Source organism: Thermobia domestica, chromosome 17 (assembly GCF_964235325.1).
Source record: "Thermobia domestica chromosome 17, izTheDome1.hap1.1, whole genome shotgun sequence".
Taxonomy (NCBI): Eukaryota; Metazoa; Arthropoda; class Insecta; order Zygentoma; family Lepismatidae; genus Thermobia; species Thermobia domestica.
In genome coordinates, this window is record NC_137470.1 from 62,052,300 (window position 1) to 62,059,797 (window position 7,498).

General features: G+C 33.5%; 1 long non-coding RNA gene across 1 annotated transcript; it reads right to left on the reverse strand.

Annotated features, from left to right (window-relative positions):
- Window positions 1-655: 655 nt before the first annotated feature.
- LOC145674426 (uncharacterized) lies at window positions 656-7,130 on the reverse strand. Its single transcript, XR_014128926.1, has 4 exons — window positions 7,026-7,130; window positions 4,560-4,724; window positions 2,932-3,050; window positions 656-916 (listed from the first exon to the last, which is right to left on the reverse strand). It is a non-coding gene; the product is annotated as an uncharacterized LOC145674426 (long non-coding RNA).
- Between the last annotated feature and the right edge of the window lie 368 nt (window positions 7,131-7,498).

A 7,498-nucleotide genomic window follows, 5' to 3' on the forward strand; every position in this document is an offset into this window, starting at 1 on the left:
ATTAACCTAAAAATCAATTTTGTTCACAAGTTGAATAAATATTCATAGAATATTGAAATTATGTTATCATGAATATTCTATGAATATTTAATTACCCAAGAAAAAAAATTGTTCAAAAGTTAAATAAATATTTATATAATATTCAAATTATGTTAATATTATGAAATGTTCTATGAATATTTATTAAGCCAAAAGAAATATTGTTCACAAGTTTAATAAATATGCAAGTAATATTTTTGATAAATTGAAGAAATATTTGCAAATATTTATTTGTCATTATTTTTGACAGTTCATTGAATATTTACTGAATGTTGAAATTACATCACTATGAAATATTTATTAAGCGAAAAAGAAATATTTTTCAAAAGTTTAATAAATATTCATGTAATATTTTTGATAAATTGAAGAAATATTTGCAAATATTTATTTTCATTCTTTTCAGCGCTTATTAAATATTCACTGAATGTTGAAATTTTATTAGTATTAAATACTCTGTGAATATTTATTAAGCGTAAAAAATATAGTATCCAAAAGACAAATAATTGTTTTATATAATATTGCTGACTGAAGTGTTTTATGGATATTTATTGCATAAAAATATATAGTTTACAAATTTACAAGTAACAATTACTTTCATCAGCATCCCTCTGATTATATATTACTATAATCTTTCATTTCAGAAACAATGTGTTTAACAATAAGTTTAGTAAAGTAAATATTTAGCTCCACAGAGCATTTGAATCACATTTTTCACATCACTAACACATGCACTTAATCCTTATTAATTATTCTCCTCGATTTTTCTTTTTATATGTTAATTTCAAAATGTTTGTTGGTGCGTATAAAATCACTTTAATCATTAACAGGACTTTCTTCATTAGTAGGTTGTGCCTCTGCTGTTTCTTTCTCCGTGAGCCTAAATACAAAATTAGAAGAAAATTAAATTCATTAAATAAACTTTATTATGCTGAAACTAAGCTGTAAAAAAACGTACTTATTTTTTCCTATTCCAACATTTGGGATGTCATTATATCTATTATCCTATTTCAAAAAAAAAAAAAAAAAAAAAGTATCGTCACAGTCCAAAGGTTTGCTTTTGTACTCATACTTTTTCATAAAAGCAATAACACAATGTATAGGGAAGGGGCAATAAGACAATATGATCCGAAATCGTTTCACATGAATGACTGTGCATATTCTAATTGTACACTATATACAAGCAAATTGTACACAACAGTCAAATAAGAATACGATTATATTCCGTTCTTCATAACCATCGTGCACAAAGACGTAAAGAAAAGTCCTGAGTTATGATCCTTTTCATATACATTCCGAAAGGAATTAAATCTTCAAATTCCGGATTTATGGAAACTTATCTTATTGTTCATAAATAGTGACGTTAGAAATACATTTTAACGAAAAAGATTGATTTCACACTTTGTGTTGAACAATTATAGGGAACGTCTGAAGATATAATTTTATTTATCTTGAAGTGCTTTAAGTTTTGAGAAAACAAGAGGATAAAGTCTTTCAAAACATCTCCACAAGTTTCAGGGAAACGCACGGAAGAGCTAAAATCATTCGGCTGACAGGTAATCTAACCTACTGCTGCATTGATTAGTATTGCTGATTTGTTCGTTGATCAGTTAGTTTGCGGGTTTGGTTTCATCCGTCTCTCAGCTGAATCAACTACTCCGCTGCGTTGAAACTGACGTAATCATCATATGGAATTTCCGTTTAAGAAAATTCCTTACCGATAGTACGACAAGCCGGTAATTTACAATCTCCTTCACAACGTTCAGTTAACACCACAAAATCTGTGTATTAGCCGGGAACAGAAGCTGGGATTGCGAACACTAGCAATACAGAAAATGGGAGGCTACAACAATGTTAATAGTACGTGAAAATAATTTTTCCACATATATATTGTTTTGCGGTTTAGTAAATGTCTGCACATTTTCAATTATTAATCTATAACACTCATCTCTTGTCTTGAAATTTATGGAATATTCAATTTTCAAGTAAACGGCGCCAGCACTTAACAATATTTTTTACTAGAAAAATCTTTTGCCAAAAGCTATCAAATCCCTAACATATGCATACGTTCTTATTTCTATAAACAAATAGTAATAAATGGGACCTTCGTTTGTACCCAGTTCGCACTAGTGAACTGTGTGGTGGACAAAGACCATTTGCCAGGGTTTTCTCGGTGTTCTCTCGTTGCCTCCCATCTTTCATTCCTCCATTTCGTTCATTATCACCGTCCCCCTAAACCTAGTTTTATACATAAACACCTCTATGACGACTTAATTTTCGCAGTTTCAACTTGTCAGCTTCTCTTCTATGTTAGTAAACAAGAAGAGTACAAATGAATTCATTATGTAGAGGCAGCAAGGCTCAGTGGTAGAGCGTTCACCTCTAGTGTGCAGGGTGCCTGGTTTGATCAAATCTCACGCCAAGTGAGCTTTGTGGTGGGCAAACACCGTATGCGTGGGTTTTTCTCGGGGTTCTCCCGTTCTCTCCCACTTTCTTCATTCATTTCTCATCATCACCGTCTTCAGTATTCGGCGCATATTTGTGGGACGTTAAACACTACTTATTGGAATGATGCTTGAATTGAGAATCGTACGACCGGGTCCACATCTCGTCAAGATGAAGGAACTTCGTGGATATTGTTTCCGGAATGTTCCCGAGATTCTGAATACAATAGATTTCTCCGCCAGAACCATGAACAGAACAGGCGCAGCTACATGGATACTTTGAAATCCACATTGCTGGTAACGAGTTGTTTAGAACACTCGCGACTACAGAAGTGTACGTTTTGTTTTAGTAGTCATTGAATTGTTCTATTAAATGTCTCACCATGTAACTACCTATAATCAAAATTTTTCCCCTCTGCATACTAATTTAGGCAACAAAATATATACTTACATGCTGTTTTTCCTTCGGCTTTGTTCTCCTCGAAAAGGAGATTGAGATAACCACCTTCCAACTACATCAATTATAAATGCCTCCGTCACCCCATTTATCCTCTTTTCCATGAAAAAATTCTGTTCAGTGAACAAAATAAATTTTAAATTTAGAACCTCAAAAATATATATATATTTTTAAATTAATGTACTAAAAGTAACACACTTACTAGTTTAAACACAAATACCACTAAAGGGAAGAAGACACCCGCTTTGTCTAATGGCTAGCACGCTTACCTTCTGTTCGCGTGGTCCTGCGTTCGATTCCCGGTGGGAGTACAGTTGAACGAAAAAAAAGTGGTTCGGGTTCCACTACAATCAGTAGGTCCCAGTCTCCTTAACCACCAAGGCATAACCAAGGAACGTTAAACTACAGAAGAAAAACTAAAGCAAAGAATATAAATTATAATACATATTAGGAACTACGAAGATATTCTAGTGAAAGGCTTGTATATGTAAAAGACAAATACATCAATATTAAATATGAATTCATTTGATATAAATTTTATATTTGTGAAATGGACATAATATACGTTTGATGCCTTTTCCTTCATAGTTACTGTTAACATTTTACAAGTAAAATAAATTTATTATTGCTGCAGTACAGTTTTTCATACTTGCTTACATGGTTACTACAAGAAAAAAATTAAATTTGGAGCAGTAATTTAACTAGTACAGCTTTTTGCAATGATTTTGTTTATAATTACCACGTTTCGCGACATTCTAAACTAGAGAATGAGCACCACAACACCACAGAATGAGCACCACAACAAGTCCGCACAGAAACACCAAAAGCACGTATTATTAACTACTTTACTAGTATCTTGTTACGTGTTGGGCTAACAATGAGCACAAAGGCAAGAAGCTAGAAACTTGAAAGACAAGTTGCGCGAAAACAACAAAGTGGAAAATGCAAGGAAAAAGACACTATTGTGTGACACGACAACCTTTTGGATCCAAAAGTTCCGAAAAAAAGTGCGACTTATACGTGACAAAGTACAGTATTTCATTTAATTTTGAGTATTTGCTGGTGTTGTGTTTGCTACTAAAATTAAAGTTCCAGAGATCCAACTATTGACCATGATTTCTTTATGGAATCTTTACGGATTCTATTCTATTATTATTATTAATATTATTGTGAGCGTGGACGTGAGGGCAGGGGAAGCGTAACTTAAGATTTTATAAAAGTATTATATGAAGGCCTTCCTAAAATGTTCAATTCCAAATTTCAGAAGGATCCATGCCCCCCCCCCCCCATCCGGGAAAAACATTCTGGTTACGCCACTTGACACATTTTTGGCTAACTAATCTTTCATCTGTTGTAAATGTACTTTGAAACTTATGAGACATCTATAAAATTAATGTTCTCAGAAGCCTGGGTCTTCTTTTAAACGACTAAGATTTGTATTTTTATGTGCAATGTAATTCCACAAGTTATATTACAAATATATTTGTCACTGACTGCTGGTCCATTGAAGAAGCATAACAAAATCCCTTCGCAAATTAAATGGAATGAGAGAAATAAAGTTAGATTGCATTCTCTGAAGCTGTGTTTTTCGCAAAGTAAAAGCAAAAGTAATTAATACTTACAAATTAAAAGTTTACTCAGATTGGGATAAGTCCTCGTGAGAGATTTCTTTCCTTTCCTTCCGACCCAACTGAAGTTAGAAGCTATTTGGTCTGTGATAGTTATCGACATATCCCTCGGATAATGTTTGGAGCCTTATTTCCTCCTATTTCCATTAACTTCTGTCTCTGTAGGAAACAGAATGAAGCTTTTGAAATAGAACTTACTACTACTAATCAGTTAACATTTAACAATGTGCAAATATTAGCAACTAACGAAGTATCTATCTGTCAGTAATCACTTAAGCTTCGTTTCTAAACGTAGCTTACGTTGTCCTTCGTCGAATAGCTATATAGCAGCCCACAGCAGGTCACAAAAATTGGGGATAGGAAAATTTAGTGGTGCAAAATGTCTATGTTTACTGAAGGTCTATCTATATTTTCCTATAGTAAAGGTCCCTATGTTAAGGGGCCACACGATATTTTGAGGTCAGTATCCCTAGCCGCTTTGATTGTGGGCTTGCTACATATTTTGAACAAGTGTGAAATATAGAATACAACATCCAAACAAGACTCAAGGCAATGTAATAACTACTATCACTGATGAAATTTCAACTTTTTAGGATCCCTCTTTAAAAATATTACTTTCTGCATCAAAAACATTATTTTCACCTCATCTTCAGTTCTGACAGATGCCAAAAATTTACTTTGGGTAGCACAGTGACTTCAACACCTAGTTCTTCTGCTGTCAAGGATATTTTTTTTTGTTTTATTTTATTATTTTTTGTCTAAATTGTAATAAAGGTAGAAATCAACGACCTCTGGAGGGCTGCTAACCTCTTTCGCTCGCTCAGCTATATTTCGTGAAATAAATAACGAGTTCTTATATGTGCAACCTAAAGTAGAGTTGTCTAATCAATTTTTCCAGTAAAATTTATTAACCTTACTGCAGTAAAAATTATAATCTTGCAAAAAAAAAAAAAAAAGAAACTTTTAGATAACTTAAGATATTGTTGATCGGAAGAAGGCGGTGGTATCATTTGCACATAATAAACATGAACACAACTTAAATTTTACTTAATTTTTAAATTAAAATTCTTTGAACAGAACAGACCAGGTCGTTAGCCGTTTGGCTCCCAACGTAATTCATAATCACTCTCATTGATGCTTACTAAATATATATGTAGAAAATATTACAAAAAGAAATTTCTCGGAAAGCTTATAGGCGAAGCAGTAGAAATGTTGACACACCGAACTAGTATATTTGCTAAGCTCAACAAGGGTTTTATTCTGTACTTGGTATAAGGAACGCACAGTATTATGGTCCTGGCTAGCGTAATCAAGCCCTGTATATTTTTCTCACAGATGGAATACCGTTTAAGGGTAAGAAGGTATTTCTATATTATTTTTCAATGCAAATCTTATTCATTTCTGCAATTAGATGAAGAAAAAGCACTGCCATGAAAATAAAAGTATAAAACAAATATGAACACCATTAGTTATTATTGAAATGTTATTTAGTTTAACCATCGGTGATCATCATGAGAGTATCTCATACATAATAATCCTAGATTGGCAAGTGTGATGCATTTCTCCTGTGTGGATTAACATGTGTCTAGCCAAATTTGAATGTTGATTGAATGCCTTACCACACTCTTCGCATGTGTGATGCTTTTCTCCTGTGTGGATTAAGATGTGACTTACCAAATGTGAACGTCGTTTAAATGCTCACCACACTCTTGGCAAGTGTGATTTCTTTCTCCTGTGTGGATTAACATATGACTTACCAAATGTGAACGTCGTTTAAATGCTTACCACACTCTTGGCAAGTGTGATTTCTTTCTCCTGTGTGGATTAACATGTGACTAACCAAATGTGAACGTTGTTTAAATGCTTACCACACTTTTGGCAAGTGTGATTTTTTCCTCCTGTGTGGATTAACATGTATGTAGCCAAATGTGAACGTAGTTTAAATGCCTTACTACACTCTTGGCATGCATGATGCTTTTCTACTGTGTGGATTAACATGTGCTTAGACAAACTTGAACATGTACTAAATTCCCTTCCACATACTCCGCAGATGTGGGACTTCTCACCAGTATGCAGTAACATAACGCTTGACAAAGTTGAACTTTGACTAAAGCGCTTATCACTGATTTCGTACGTATGACGCTTTTCACTTTCCTGTGTCAGCATATGTCTTGACAAACGTGATCGATGAAATCCTTTGCCAAACTGCATCGAAGTATGAGATTCCACATCTGAATGAGAAATGGCTTCTTTTAATATAATAAACGTATTCCCTTCTCCATGGGAATTAAATACGTTATGGGGCCTGTAACATATTCAACAAACAACGATATGTATTGGACATAATGATTAAGTAGCAACAAAAAAAAATATATACATCATCATTCGCTATATTTCGTGATAAAATTACGCTCAATTTGTTTTATTACATGAAATATGTAGAAATATGAAATGTAGTACCACTGAGAAGTCTCCATATGTTTCTACTTTCAAAATAAGAGGCTGTAGTTTTTTTCTCTATATCAAATGAACAATCATTTGTATCGTGGCTGTCATAAGTCATTGACCATGTAATGGCGACTCCTTTGAAACAAATAGAGAGTATGAGAAATAAATCTGTCATATCAGTAGTTTCGTGTGGAGAAGAAACAAACTTGTGAACCAAACGTTTAAGAACAACTCAACTTAATATAAACTCTACCGAAGATTATTCACTTATATCATCATAGTGGAACATGAAAGTCGTTTTGAAACGTAGAAAAAAGTAACATACAACTTTCCAAGCTGAGGCGGAGAAACTTAACGTAACCAGACTAAAGATGGATCGTTTGCTGCGTAGTGATCGTGGTTGTATGGTCCAGACGCTTGACCAGTAATCTGGAGGTTCTTCTACTGAATACACGTCGAGCAACTTTTTTTCTCTACTTTAGGAA